Source organism: Pocillopora verrucosa, chromosome 8 (genome assembly GCF_036669915.1).
Source record: "Pocillopora verrucosa isolate sample1 chromosome 8, ASM3666991v2, whole genome shotgun sequence".
In the NCBI taxonomy this organism is placed as follows: Eukaryota; Metazoa; Cnidaria; class Anthozoa; order Scleractinia; family Pocilloporidae; genus Pocillopora; species Pocillopora verrucosa.
In genome coordinates, this window is record NC_089319.1 from 21,028,034 (window position 1) to 21,043,524 (window position 15,491).

Below are 15,491 nucleotides of genomic sequence, written 5' to 3' on the forward strand. Positions count from 1 at the left end.
GCTATAGTTTCCGTCAACGGCTGTTTGTATTTGTATAAGTTCAATTTCCTTCAAAACACCTCTCTATTAGAAGTGTTGAAGCCTTTTGCTCTAACAACTTGTCTTCAGTTGGTGATTGAGTGGTTTTTCACTAGCGTATCCCTCGCGATCGAGACTCACTATCAGAATATGGCTGTTATGGCTGTTTGGCAAAGAAGATGGAAAAGACATACTTTAATGTCACTTACAACTTCAGTGCTCATAGCATTATGGACTAGCACACTTCTGTTAATTATTGTGCATGGAAGGTTTAAAGAGTCTTCGAATCAACCTTGTAAGATGCCGTTTACTTAGAACTGAAGAATGAAGCATAGAAAGCACCAAGTCTTCTATAGGTTTACAGTCGTTTCGATATAACTTTAGTAAGAGCAGTCACGTATCCTACGCAGCCCATGTATCGAATCGGCTTTGTCGATGTATCGAATCGACTTGTATCGAATAAACTTTAAAATATAAATCTTGCTCATAGGTCACGATCTAATTTGAAGGTTTAAGATAGAACTCTACGCTTGACAGGATTGTGTGTTTTGTTATAATGTTGCTTTTATCAAGACATGCATGTTGGAAAAACTTGCATAGGTTATGACATAATTATAAATTACTCAATGTAATACAGAGTACAAAATGAAATGGAGATATTTTTGCATTATAATATCATTAACAATAGGTCTCGCTTTCCTTGATGACTTCAGTTTTATCTATTTTGCCCTTGTTACTCGATTCCATGAACCTTTGGGGGGAGGGGTGTGGGGTCTTATCATTGATTTAGAGAGTGGTTGACAAATGACAAATAGGGGAGGTTTGCAGGGAAAGCAGGATAAAGGACGAACGGAATCCGAACTGCACAAGGAAAACCCGCAAATGACTTATTACTTTCCTGTTCACGAGAAAACGAAAGAAAATAAACTGAGAAAATCATTGGAATTAGAAAAATAATGAGAATTGTTCAATTTACACTTTTGTGGAATGCATGAAACACAGCCTAACCAAGAATTTCGCGTAATTATATTTTTATATGACACTTGTCATTCACGTCAGCTTATTTTTGCAATTTTTTTATCAAGCGAAATTTGCGAAATCAATTAATGTGTAGCATTCGTTTCATAGAACATGATTATTGTAGGATACACTAAATCATTGTATCTTTTACGATAATCACAGAGTTTTATTTTACGTAAAAATTCGGCAAGTGAAGTGAGTAACGAAAACGAACTTTCTCTATAATAGCTGCGTGAAAAAATTAAATTTTACATCTCTCACAGTTGAACGTTACTGGGCACTAACATCAGTAAACTTGTAAAATTTCAGTTCGCTCTGCACTCGATTTACGCGTCCAAAATGAAGCGAGGAAAAAAAGTCTTAACTCGATTTGCAATTCTAGTTCTTTTCCCTTGCTTCATGACCCAAGTGTACCTTATAAGTCAAATCACCGTGGTTCCGCTCGGTCGAATTTGATGCAACCGAAACAACTCGAAAACGTGGAATTAGAAACAACCTCGGCGTCATCACAAAATTGCGTCAAACCCTCCATAGACGACTTTCCAAACGATTATATGACCCAGGATCAGCGACAGAAGCAAAGAGGTGTTGTAATTCATTTTCTTCTGGCCATTTCTATGTTTGGAGCATTGGCCTCAATATGCGACGATTACTTCGTTCCCTCGCTGGAACAGATCACGAACAAGCTTCACGTGGGCTCTGATGTTGCTGGTGCGACTTTAATGGCGGCTGGAAGCTCTGTCCCTCAGTTGTTTGCCTCATTAATTGTTCGTGTTTGATTTGGTTTGCTTGATCAGGCAAAGTGAATGATACTCCTCACGCTCGGTACGTTTTCCTTGACCAGGCGAAATAAATTAACGTTTTAGGGAAGGGAAAATGGTGACGGACTCCTATGATTTTCTAATGAATTCTTCAAATATAATTCTGATCCTGACGATCTCGGTCACTTTACCAAAATAGAACATCTAAAGCGGGCATATCAAAGACATTCAGATAGTTGGAAAGGAAACTCAAGACAAAGCCAAGAATAGCGTGACATTTAAAGCAAGAGACAATTATTCTAATGACATGCAACAGGGGAATCCCCTCTTAATACAACAGATGGTGATGTGGTTTCCTCGAAGTAACATTTTAATCACTGCAGGGAATTTAAAGGTTGACGCTCGAGAAGAAATTTAACATAATCAACTTACAGCAGAAAAATACAATGGCTTCAAAGTCGGTAATACATTAAGACTACGGGACGAGTTAACTTTAGAAACTCTTTACCGTGACCAATTTAGAACAACTTGGAACACTCTTGTTCCAAGTTGTGCGCACAACTTGGAACACTCTTGTTCCAAGTTGTGCGCACAACTTGGAAATGGAGTGACCCAAATGGAGCGCACAACTTGGAACTGGTGTGCTCCAAGTTATGCGCGCAACTTGGAACTGGAGTGTTCCAAGTTGTGCGCGTTCTTCTCCAATGATTCCTTGGTTAATTAATAATTAATTCCTTTATTAATTCCCTTTGTCTTCCTTTGTCTCTAAAATATCAATAGAAGTACATAAAACAATGGAATGTGGTGTATTTTCGCCAAATGCCATTGGCCTCCGTTTTCTTAATGACATCAATACAGCAACTCGACGGTTTTTATTGGCTGTCGGTCTCATTGACTTCACTACATCAACACAGTTTCTTTTCAGTCCGGTACTGGATGAATTGTAGTGAAAGTCTTGAGTTTGGTATCTGACGAACTTGATAAAATGTCCCTCAAAAAGCTTCTTATTTGTTTAGTATGCGGTGCCATAAGCGGGGTTATCGTGGCATGGCTTCTCCTCAAATTTTTGGAGAGTGAAGGATCTCAGCTAAGAGGAGGACATAAGGAGATGAAAGAAGCGAAAGACGAACAGGATGATCGTAATAACCCCGCGGCTAAGTTGCCTGAAGAAAATGATGATAGGCTCGAGAAGAGAGCTCAAGAACATGAAGAAAGGCTCTAATAAGGTAAGTTTTTATTGTATTATTTTATTTCCAATGTCAAACCTATAGACGGAAACGTGAACATTTCGCGCTGTATGGCCTGTCAAAAGTTAACCTTTTTGGTGTTTTGTTTCTGCTCTAGGCTCATTTAAATATCATATCATATATGGCCTTACACCTGACCAGGCGTAATTTTTTCGTTGTTGACAGCATTTCATGAAATTGTAAAAATATCCAAGACGTTACAGTGGTCAAAGGGTCAGGCCATTTCCGGTCGTTTGGATTCCCGTGCTTGTTCTTTTATTGTTTATTTTCGTTGGAGATCTGTACACGTGAGATTATGTTTGCGGTGTCCTCAGTGCAGACAGTCTGCAATTAGCGCTCGTTTATTGGTCTGTTGCGCGAGAGGCACGTTTGCCGATAAGCATATTTGTGTAAAGGTCATTTTTTTGCATTCTCGTGGTCTCTGAATAAAGAGAGAATAAAAACCCAAGTAAAACGATTTTTATCTTTCAGTCAACAGATACAAAGAACTATCAAGAAAGAATGTATGCTGTAGCTGGCATTTGCTGTGGGAACCTAAGACATTTAGAACTGAGAACTGTATATGTGTGATACAAATTATTTGTAATATGTTAAACTTTTTTACCGTGGGTTTCGGAATTTTTAATTGATCGTTTAGTAAATGGCACACTAAGTCATGTCAAAAGTTTTAACAATCGAAAAACCAACCAACTTGATCGATGCTATTTTCATGCAATTGATATTTTATTGTTTAGTGGAAAACTTACTTTGATGCCAACTTACTTGGAGATTTTTATACCTTCAGTTTCAGTTCAAGTTGAGTGATCGTAAACATTGAAGTACTTTGACCAAGCTAAGTGAATAAAGTTGTTTGTACTTGATTTGGTTTGCTTGATCAGGCAAAGTGAATAATATTCCTCATGCTTGGTACGTTTTCCTTGGCCAGGCGAAATGAAACGACGTTTTAGGGAAAGAAAAAAGATGACGAACCCTTACGATTTTTTAATGAATTGTACTCGTACAATTCTGATCCTGACGATCTCGGTCACTTTACCAAAATAGAACATCTAAAGCGAGCATATCAAAGACATTCAGACAGTTGCAAAGGAAGCTGAAAACACGGCCAAGAATAGCGTGACATTTAAAACAAGAGACAATTATTCTAACGACATCCAACAGAGGAATCCCCTCTTGGTACAACAGATGGCGATGTGGTTCATGACCTCGCTGAGAAAAAAACTTATTTTTCTTCCCATATACTTTTTGCTCACCGGTCCGAGAACAAGAAAGCAACGGGAACATCTTCAAGCCGCTACACATTTCCCTGTAAATTAGTTACGAGAATTTGCTGCTCCACATTTCCTTGTAAATTAGTTACGAGAATTTGGTGTTAGATCAAGGTTACAACTTCTAACTGACGAGTTTAAGTATTCCCATCATCTATCTGCTGGATAATGTGTGGATATTAAAGGGAGAAGTAACATTTTAATCATTTCATAAAGTTTAAAGGTTAACAGCCAAGAGGAAATTTAGAATCTCGAATAACCGCAATGACGCCATTTTCGTCTTTACATTTCGCTAAGTAGGCACAACTTTGCGCATTCAGCAGCAGTGAGTGTAATACTTGCCTGAGTGTCATTGTAATTTTTTTGTTTGATTTACAATTGACTACCTTTCGTTTAAACGAATTGTGAACTAAAAGTCATCACAGTTTGTGTCACTCTTCATAATAAACGGACTTGTTTGACTTGTATTAATCGTATTAGTCTAAGCAACTCTACTCGTAGCCTAAAGACCGTTCCGCAGCAATTTTGAGGAATGAAAAGTAGCGGTCGTTGTTTTCAGTGAGATATTTATCAGAAGAAGAACACTACAACGGCCGAGGCTTAACTTTTGCCACTATTTTCATGACAAAAGCAGAAAAAGGGTATTATCGTCTAGAGCAGAACTAAATCTTATTAATCATCAATTTCTGTTCGAGTTTTATCGCTTTCTGCGGTCGAATCCTTCATTAACCTTTGTTGTTTATCAAGAGGTTTTTTTTTCTCCTTGTATAATCAATCGTCCTTAACCTTTCTCGACGTCAGAGGCTACATATACATTCATAATCACCGTGGCTGTGGATGATTTAATGATCAAAAGTATTTTCTTTTCTTTTCTTTCCTGTTTTGTCAGGTGGCATTATTCCGAAACCGTAACAGTCGAACCTGTCTTAAACGGCACCGTATTAAGCGATCACCCAATATTCAGCGGTCGGTTTTCAAAGTTCCGAAATTTCTACCCCTTAGTTACTATCATTTTCTATTAAGCGGTCTTTACTGAGTTTACTTTAAGTGAGTACCAATAGCCTGTTTATATCGTCTTCCACTTGTAGTGAACGGTCAATGAGAACTCAGGAGGGAAGGTTGTCTCGGGTACCCGAGACCATAAAAACGGCGCCTGAATTTGGAGCACTCAAATAAAACTAAGTATAATCTTTCAAGTAAAATTCAATCCATATTCATATCTTAAAATCAATGTTCGTAGTATTTCTGTGCGACTCTTTGAACATCTAGTTGACAGTTGTGACATAAAATGACTTTTTTCAACGTTTCTTCATATTAGCACTAATCTGTGGAATCTGTATTAAGCAGTCAACCTAGTGTACAGTTCGTGTCGCTTTAAATTAATAAACAAACTTGTATGTCTTGTACTAATTTTAGTCTGAACAACTCTACTTGGTAGACTTAAAATGTGTTGCGTGGCGCAGTAAAATCCGAGGTAAAAAGATTTGGCTTTTGACGAACTTGATGAAATGTCTCAAAAGAAACTTGTTTTGAGCATATTTTACGCTACCAGAAGCGGAGTTATCGCAGCATAGCTTGTCTCTAAATTTTTGGAGAGTAAAGGATGTGGACCGAAAGGAGCACGAGAGGAGATCAGAGAAGTGGAAAACGTACGGAACGATCGTGATAACCCTGCGGATATACTGCTGAAGAAAATGATGAAAGATTCGAGGGGAAAGATGAAGAACACGAGGAAAGACATGATTAAGGTAGGTGATCAAATTTTTATTTTATTTGAAATACCACCATTCCGCCGTAGACGCCAACATTTCACGCATTTTTAAATTTTTGTTCAGTTTCAGCCGTAAGCTGAGATCGCTTGTGATTTCGGTGTCATAATTCATCTTTGGGCGTTAGATTAAGCTTACCCTCGCTTTGTATCGATTCGCGGGCGGGCACTAATTTCCTGTCAGACGTGGGTTTATTTGATAATCCACACACTTAACACCCTGAAAATACCTGATCAGATGCATCACTGTGCGCAGAATTGGTTTGATTATTTCATGCCGCAACGCGTCCTGTTACAGTCTTTGCATCTACTTCAGCAGTAGCGAAATAACAGCTTACTCGATAAACAATCAAACATGTGATAAAAACGAAGAAGTCAATTTTGAGCGTAGAAATTATTTACGAAAGAGAGAATTTATTTAAGAAAAATGCTATGGCCAAAGTTCGGACACGTGCAGTGCGTGATTGAGCCTATGTCCGAACGGTTTGTTTACATCGAAAGTCACGCAACACTACACGTGAAATCTATCGCCGAATAAGTGAATTGTATGGCACCTAAAAAATCATTGTTAAGTAAAAAACACCCTAGTGGAGCGATTTTTGTTTTTAATTCAATAGATATAAGGAGATGTCGAGGAAGAACTTTTACCTTAACTGGCGTTTGCTGTGTGAACTACACAAGTCAAGATTTTTGGAGCTGATACTCTATAGGTCAGTTACAACTTATTGTCAAGCTATTAGTGCTGGGTTTTGGAATCCTCTATGTATAGTATGTAATGATTTATCGAGAGTTATAAAATGTCGCTAAAGTAACAATCTCCGTCGATGACTTTCAAACATTTGTGAGTATTTAAGGAATGTTTTGAGGCTCTCAAAAAAGCAAAGTGTCGTCTGAGGTCCATTTTATCTCGAAGATTTTGGCAAGAATGTCGGAAGATGCATCACCAGAAAATAACCTGTGCTGTTCCCTTAACCAATGAGAACGAACGGCGGTAAACTGATGATTGCGTGACTTCCAAATCGATGTTTTATTATGCAAATGATTTTGTGGTTAATTTTAGTGTAATTTCTCACTTGAACTGTCCAAATTTCAAGTCGCCTTCAGCACAGAATCAAAAGAAAAATTGTAAGTAAAATTAATTCTCGACCTGATATGATATTCAGCCCGTGGACGGGTCATACTTGTATTAATGACAGCATTGGAATTGCTAAAAGGAGTTATGAAAATGTTCTTCAGGTAATAATTTCTTGTTATTTGTTACTTACTGCATATAGTAAGAAGCTTTTCGATAGTATCGATTGATTGATTAATTTTCAGATCATCGATTTCCATAGATTGTTCGATTGTTCGGTTGATTTTTGGATCGTCGATTTTCATCAATTGTTTATAGTTGTTCAAGCGCTTGCCCCCATGGCTAAACACAGGAATTCATCCTCAATAGGAGGCTTATTTGTAGACGGCATTTCCACCAATAAAGGGCTTGGAGAAGAAAACAGTCTTTATTGGGTTTAGCGTGTGACGTGTGACGTCACCGAATTTCCCATTTCATTCCCTGTCATGAGCGCGCGCTGAAGCGAAGCGACTTAGGCGACGTAGTGTGAGTTCACGAGTTGGCGAGACGTGGTAAATAGATTTGGTTTCCATCGAACTTGATAAAATGTCCCGTAACAAAGTTGTCTGGAGTGTAGTATGCGGCACCATAAGTGGCATTATCGCCGCATGGCTTGTCTTCAAATTTTTGGAAAAGAAGGGATCGGGACCGAGAGGAGCGCGAGGGGAGACCAGAGAATTGAGAGACGAGCAGTATGATCGTGACAACCCTGCAGATAAGCTGCCTGAAGAAAATGATGAAAGACTCCACAAGAGGGCAGAAGAACACGAGGAAATGCATTATTAAGGTTGGTGTTCAAATTGTTATTTTGGATGAAATGCTTCCATTATCCTTTGATCAGTACACGCCACCATCACATGCTTTAAGAGCCGTAAGAATTTTTTGTTTTATTTTTAGCTAGTTTGTGATTTTGCACGTCAGTGTTTCATAGTTTTATTTAGATACCCTTCTCTCTGCAAAAAATACGATTTTTAGAACTTCTTTAGGTGTGTTTTACAATTTTTCATTATGCACCAGATCACCTTCCGATGTTTCCTGGTGAATGCGTGGCAGCAGATCAACGAACGACATTATTGTTCCTAGTCTTATAAATTATTTATGGTCTGGTATCAGATCAAGATAACAAACTCTATCTAACAAGTTTAAGTATTCTCATTACCTGTTTTCCGGTTGATGTATGAATATTACAACGAGAAGTTACATTTTAATCACTTTTGAGATTTTTCAGTTTTAGGTTTAATTAGGTTTCTAGGTTTTCGAAACACGACGTCACATCTGTTCAAATTCTGTACTACAAATAACCTAAAATTTATATTTCGCTTGCCAAAGTAATGACGTCATTTCCGCTAAGCTTTTGTTTGTAAAACTCAACTTTATGACTTTTGGCAGTGTAATGAATAATGAATTAAGAATAGAAATGGTAATTTTATATTTTTTGTTTTATTCGACAGAAACTGGAAGCGCTGTGATCAAATTTTCTGGAATTTTATGGGCTGTTTTAACGTACCGGAATGAAGCCATAAACTGTTTTTATGTGATTTAACTCATATGTAACAGGTTGCGATTGATTCCTTTTGGTTACATGAATGAATCGTTTATATCATAATCAGTTAACGTTTAATTTACATAGAACTTGAAGTATCAGCCGCGAGTATATGATTGTCAATTGTTTGTTTTATTAGGAGTTTTTCTTGTATCACATTGTAATTTTTTTAGTTTGATTTACAATTGACTTCCTTTCGATTAAATGAATTGTGAACTTAAAGTTACAGTTCGTGTCGCTTTAAATAAATTAACAAACTTGTATGTCTTGTATTAATTTTAGTCTGAACAACTTTACCTGTGGTCAAAAGACTGATCCTTAGCAATTTTGAGGAATGGAAAGGAGCGCTCGTTGTTTTCAATGGGTTATTTATCAGAAGTTCTACTTTGAAGCTTTTGGCAAGAATAGCGAAAGATGCGTCACCTGAAAACGACCATTACTGATCCCTTAACGATTGAGAACGAACGGTAAACAAACGATTGCGTGACTTGTAAATTGACATTTCCTTATGCAAATTATTTTGTGAAAAGTTTCGGGGATTCTCCTATCCGTAAATGACGTCATGTCTCACTTGAAAAGTCGCCAGCGGCACAGAACCAAAAGAGGAAATTTGAACTAAAGTAGAACGGCGACTTGGTTTTAAAATTCACCCCGTATACGTGTCATCTACGTGTTAATGACAGCAATGGAATTGCTGAGAGGAGTAATAAAAATGTCCTTCAGGAGATAAATTATTTTTTTTAGTAGTAACTTGCTTGCTCACACACGATAAGGAGCTTTTCGATATTACCGGCAGAAAAAAAAAGCTTACTACGAAATTGTTCGTCGCTTAAACCGGAATGCCTGTACTAACACTCTGCTCGTTTCTTGTCCTTAATGCTGGTGAGCGGGTTTTTGCAAAGAACTAAGAATTAAAGTATGGTTGCCTGGAAGCTCAGAGTATCCTGAAGTGTAGTAACAGATTTTTAACATTATTAGGTGGCGCATTCTCTTCACTTACTTAAACTGTTTTGAAGTAAAATAAAGTAAATACTCGTTTTGTCACGAGCGTGATATAAAGAAAGACTCCGTGTCTCACCTCCACGAAAAATCGAACTCTGTACCGTCGAATTTAACCATCGAATGCTCTGACACGGAGCTGCAGAGAACTCGATGATGAGCTGGACCGTTAGTAGGTTCCTTTGGATAAAACGGTAAAGGTCGTCTTTAATGATATTCTGTTAGACGTGCGTTTCCTGTGGTAATTTTCGATTTCAACAAAGACCGTCGTTTCTGAAACGAAAAAATGCCCTCTGATACTTAAGCATAAAGTTTCCGAGTATTGACTTATCGATTGGGTTCGACATGTACTTTGCGCTCAGTGATACAACTACAAGAGACTAGGAGCCGAGCATTGAACGTTCCTCTTTGACATCACGACGGCTATATTGTATACTGAAACAAATAAGCTTTGGTGGCCATATCAGTATTCTCGGAATTTAATCTATTTTTCTTTTGTAAATGTCGCACGCGAGACTAACTGAGGATATTCGACTCCTTAGTGGTGAAACTGTGGTGTAAAAAATTTCAATGGTCATAACACTATTATGTTTTGCAAAATAGACGCAAGGCATCAGAAAATTCTATGATAACTTTAAGCAACAGAAGATTGCGGTCTCATAACTAAACGCCATCAGTATTCGACCAGAAACAGACTGAGGCACAGAACCAGAGTTTCAGATTTTAGTATCGAAAGGAATTAAAACGATTTAAAAATTATTATTATTATTTCTCAGTTGAAGAGCAACTAAACGAATGCTGTCCTTGCGGCAACTGTGGTATGTTTGATCGGGACCGCCCGCGGGAAACCTCGATTGTCCCGGAAGAGTGGAACAAAGGGTGTGTACTTGTTTCACGTTGGATACCTAAAGAAATTCACCACTGCGCAAGCGCTAAATCATGCACTGGGCTTGACCAACAGTGTGGCTCAATGGACTTCACCTATTCTTCTGTTAAGGTAAAAAAACGAACGAAGCACGTCCTTGTCAAAATCAAAAAGGTTGTTTCAAAATGGTCGTGGTAGATGCTTAAGAAGTGAACTGAAAGGATTGCATTCAAGGCAGTGAGTTTTAAATGTGGATCTCGTACATTGAGATCCTCGTTAGTCAGTCAATAGATGGATGATTTTTGCCGCTGTCCATTTAACCCTTTAACCCCTAAGACTGACTAACATCTAACTTCTCCTTACAACATCACCACTGAATCAAACATTAAAGTCATGAGAATAAAGGAGATGATCACCAACTAAAGAAGCTCTTGATTGTTCAACAAATTCTACTTGTCAGAACCTTAGGAAATTTCAAGGGAGTAGTATGGAGAATATTCATACTGATGTTAGGGAGTCGAGGGTTAAACAATACTGAGACTGCACGTTCTCTCTGTTACCAGCGTCTTAAGCCACGCGGGTTGTTAGGAGAACAAGAGAGAAGTGTGTAAATCACGAGCGGGAGGCGAGTGATTTACACCAGTAAACCGATAGAAAGTGGGGTATATTTTATTTATAAAATAAACTTAAAACAAAACGCAGTATGTTTTGATTTTCTATGGGTCTAAACGACAGGTTTTTGACCAATCGGGTCGCTCGTAACATCTCAGATGTTTAATATATAGGGTAATTTGGTTTTATCAACTGCGTTGTTAGCGTGAGTTGGAAACTTACCCCCTTTATTTTATAAATAGCCTGATTTATTGCATCTTTAGTTGAGTTATTGTTCTTCTTTTTTTTGTCATCCTGTATGTGAATGTGTGTGGGTCCTCAAATGCTCTGAAATCTCATCAAAATTAAACATCAAGAACTTTTCAGTGTTAAAGCTGCAGTTAAAAGAACTACATAGTCGTTTTGTTTCCCTTTTTCTTTCGTAACAGGAGCTTCGTAAACTTGTTGGTCTTCATCATGACGTTCAGCTTCTCTGTCTTGAGTTACACGTGAAACAGTTTGTTGGTCAAAGGCTGTTGCCTTTACTGGAGAAAATGGACCTATTTGACAGGTGAGACAACAAAGCTACAAGTTAAAATATCATTTTTATTTACATAAAATATCGATGTAAATATTTCGATAAAGTTTGCTTCACAAGGCAAGATCATTCCATTGAAAGTTAACAATTAAGATGAAATGAGTGTTGAAAGCTCTGAAAATATATATAATCGAAGAGAGAGAACGAGATCATCGAAATTGTGCGGTTTGGATCATTACCGTATTCCAACCAACCAGCGTTTTCCAGAACATTTTGAGAAACCGCAAGATTTTACAGCAGGCAAAGTTTAAATCTCGAAACCAGTTAAAATGCTGTAAATGTTTGCTTTTTCGTCCTGATTACTCAAAACAAACTCTGTGATCATTAGATTTTTATTCTGAGAAAGGAAAACTAGATAGATAAAATATGAATGAATAAAAGAATTCATGAAAACGACTTAAAGAAAGATACCCTTGAGCTGCGTGGCACTAATTAGCAAAGTGTTTAGTAAACATGAACAGAAAGGTGCCATGTTTTGGAAGATGGTTTCAAAAGTTTTGGAAGATGGTTTCAAAAGTTTTGGGCCCGACCTTTCATCAGTGAAAAAAAAAGGCTCGTCGAATGATAATTGTTAACCAAATGAAATGAAATGACATACATTGAAATACGACATTGAAATCATATTTTTTTTTTTTTTTTCATTACCTATTTTTCCTCAGTGAATTCCTGCGTTTGTATCGCATGGTTCGTGGTCTTCTTTGTGGAGGAGGCAAAGTTTTTCCAGCCATGGTCCTCGATAATATCTAACGGGCGTAAGCTAAGTTTCGTGGTACCGTTGTCTCCATAGCAAATCCTGATAACTGTTCTTCTCGGGCTATCATCTGTTCGTATCGGGTTATCTCACTACTGCGACTTTTGTGACGCTATATTCTTGATAAATATTCTTGATAAATAACTTATATCAAAAGTTTGATAGATCCATTTGCGACCTGTACTTTGTAGAGGATCGTAGCCAAGACTTCGCCGTAAATCAATTAGGTGTCCCTTTCCTTTCGTAACTTGTAGTGTTCATTGAGGATGTTACGGTTTCGAATCCATTCGAGCTAGAGAAAGGTTCTGAGTCAAACTTAACAAGATAATAACGAAGAACAAGTTGTTATCTTACATTGGTGGTCAAGTGAAACACTAATTTGATTATCAACTAAAAGTGGATAAAGGGAAATTAACCTTGAAATACAACGAACAGAAACGACCTGATTAAACATGGCGATAATGTGGGAACATGCAAAAGCCCTTATAGTCCGCTGAAAGGCATCCGGTGTTTGATTTGATGATTTTATTTAATGTGGGAACATGTAAATGACTGTTATTCATTTATTAGGAGCGTGGAACAAAGAAAAAAAATGACCCTTCTGCGGGGTTTCGAATCTCACTACCCTCAAACATCCAAGCATAACGTACATGCTTGAGATCTTTATTCTGAATTGGTCTTCACGTATCGAAAAATTGTGGATGAATATCCGCCTAATGCGCAGTAATTCCCTTCTGACGTAAAGCAGTATCAAAGCTGATACAACAGCCAGTCGTTTCGAACCCGATAATAAATATTATATTATCAGCGCTATACATGATTAACGAAATTCGAGCTGAAAGATAATTTTGAAGAATATTTCGGTTTCCAAAGTTATACTAATGTCAACATTACAGTCACCCTCGCAGTACAAGGATTTTAAACCTCTCTTTTGAGCATATCTCAAATGTCCAGCGTTACACTCATAGCTGAGGCTTTTGGCCGTATCGTGTACAGTTTTACACGCGGTGTAACAGAGCATTGCAACCCAGAGGAACCTGAAATTACGGCGCGGGTTTTTGATCCTCTATTAAACAATGGACGCGAGTGGTTTCACCATCCTGTCGACGAGGTCATTTATCAACAATACAGCTACAGAAAGGCCACGGCTCAGGACTATTTACCTTCCAGCGATGTTTGTGCAAAGCTTATCGACGCCTCTTCAGTAGAGAACCCAGAAGTACCAGAAAATCTAACAGAGGAAGATGATGCAATGGCTTGGAAGCGACTCAGACCATCCGTTCTCCTTTCAGTTTGTCAATCAATTTACATTGGATCTTTGATTTCGTTTTTAACGGCTACCTTTGTAGGTTCAGTGTTCATACTGACATCGTACATATGTTACGAGACTGTAAACTACTGCCAATTCTACCCAAAGGAGTCTATTCCAATAGGAATACAGTGGATGAGATCGATCTCGGATATCATTGCCTGTGCCTTCCTTTACATTTGGTTCTTGGTGTATTTGCTATTTCTTTTCCGTCCGTATCAGTTAAAAGGAGTGAAAAGAAAACTATTTTTAGTTTGTTGTGTGACGTACTGCTTGGATTCACTTTATCGCGTGGGTCTTCAAGTCCTGAATATATCTCATTCCAATCTATCTTCAGTGCAGAAGATTCCGATAAATATTTTATTGGTGACGAACGATTGCGTCCAGGCATATTTATTGACTAAACATTTCCGCCCTACAACGAAGAAAGGACAGCTGATTTTGTTCCTTCAACTGATAGTACCTGCTTATTTTCGTTTGTTTCTAGCCATTCCAGTGGCATCGTTGATTTATCCAGCTTACAATAAACAAGACAATGAAGGGAAATTACTAATCGCTCTATTTGCTGATGACTGACTGGCACGCCTTTTGGTCAGCCAAAAGGCACCCTGCAGCGGTTTAAAATTATTTTTGTAAGTAACGTCACTCCAAGATTTAAGGTTCTTCTAGCTAAGTGGTGGCATGCACAGTTCTTTAAGGTGTGGTTGTTAACAGAATTATTTTGTCAAACAGGGTATCGATTTTACCAGTTTAGTTCTAAAATTTCACCTGAACTCGGTGTCTTGAATGGTGTGTGGAGAGAAAGGAGCAGAAATTATGTAGGAACAGAAATTGTGACTGATTATGCAACCCGCTGTGAAATTATTGCTTCTGAAATTTGTACACGTTCGCATCTCACTAATTAAAAGCAGCCATTATACTTGTTATCCTGTGGCTTAAGATTCGTTGCTGTCGATGTTACAGCTGAGTTCTGAACCAAGAAGTCGAGTGGAGTGTCCGGCATGATTACGCTCTGGATTTTAGGATCACGTCTGTGGAGGGAAGGTAAGGCGGTTTTGAAAAGGATGCCGCACTCTCCCTATGCCAAATCTTCTTGAAGTTACCTTCTCCCCAAAGAATAGGTTTCGTGTTTAGAACCTCTGTCATTTGGTTTTAAACGAATTGAAACTCCCTAAAATTATACATAACCATACTCCTGTGGTATTGTCTTGCTGATATCAAACAATACAAACAGCCCTGTATAGCTGATCACACGACAAACATTGCATGTGAAATGAAAACAAAAGAGTAAAAGGAAAAGTAGAGAAATGTCTCATTCCTCAAATTTTGCGGCTTAAAATATTACTGAAAGTTACAGCCTTGATTCTGAGAAGAGAAATTGCGAGCTTTTACAACTCCTTGGGGAAGTTTTCGCACTCCTCGTCGTGAGAGGCTAATGGCTGATATAACTATTATGAGCATGCTGTTTGAATCAACTGCTATAGTTTCCGTCAACGGCTGTTTGTATTTGTATAATTTCAATTTCCTTCAAAACACCTCTCTATTAGAAGTGTTGAAGCCTTTTGCTCTAACAACTTGTCTTCAGCTGGTGATTGAGTGGTTTTTCACCAGTGTATCCCTCGAGATCGAGACTCACTATCAGAAT

At 38.0% G+C, this 15,491-nt stretch overlaps 1 pseudogene; it reads left to right on the top strand.

Moving 5' to 3' along the window:
- Nucleotides 1-9,572: 9,572 nt before the first annotated feature.
- Nucleotides 9,573-14,422, top strand: LOC131774175 (uncharacterized; annotated as a pseudogene).
- Nucleotides 14,423-15,491: the final 1,069 nt, after the last annotated feature.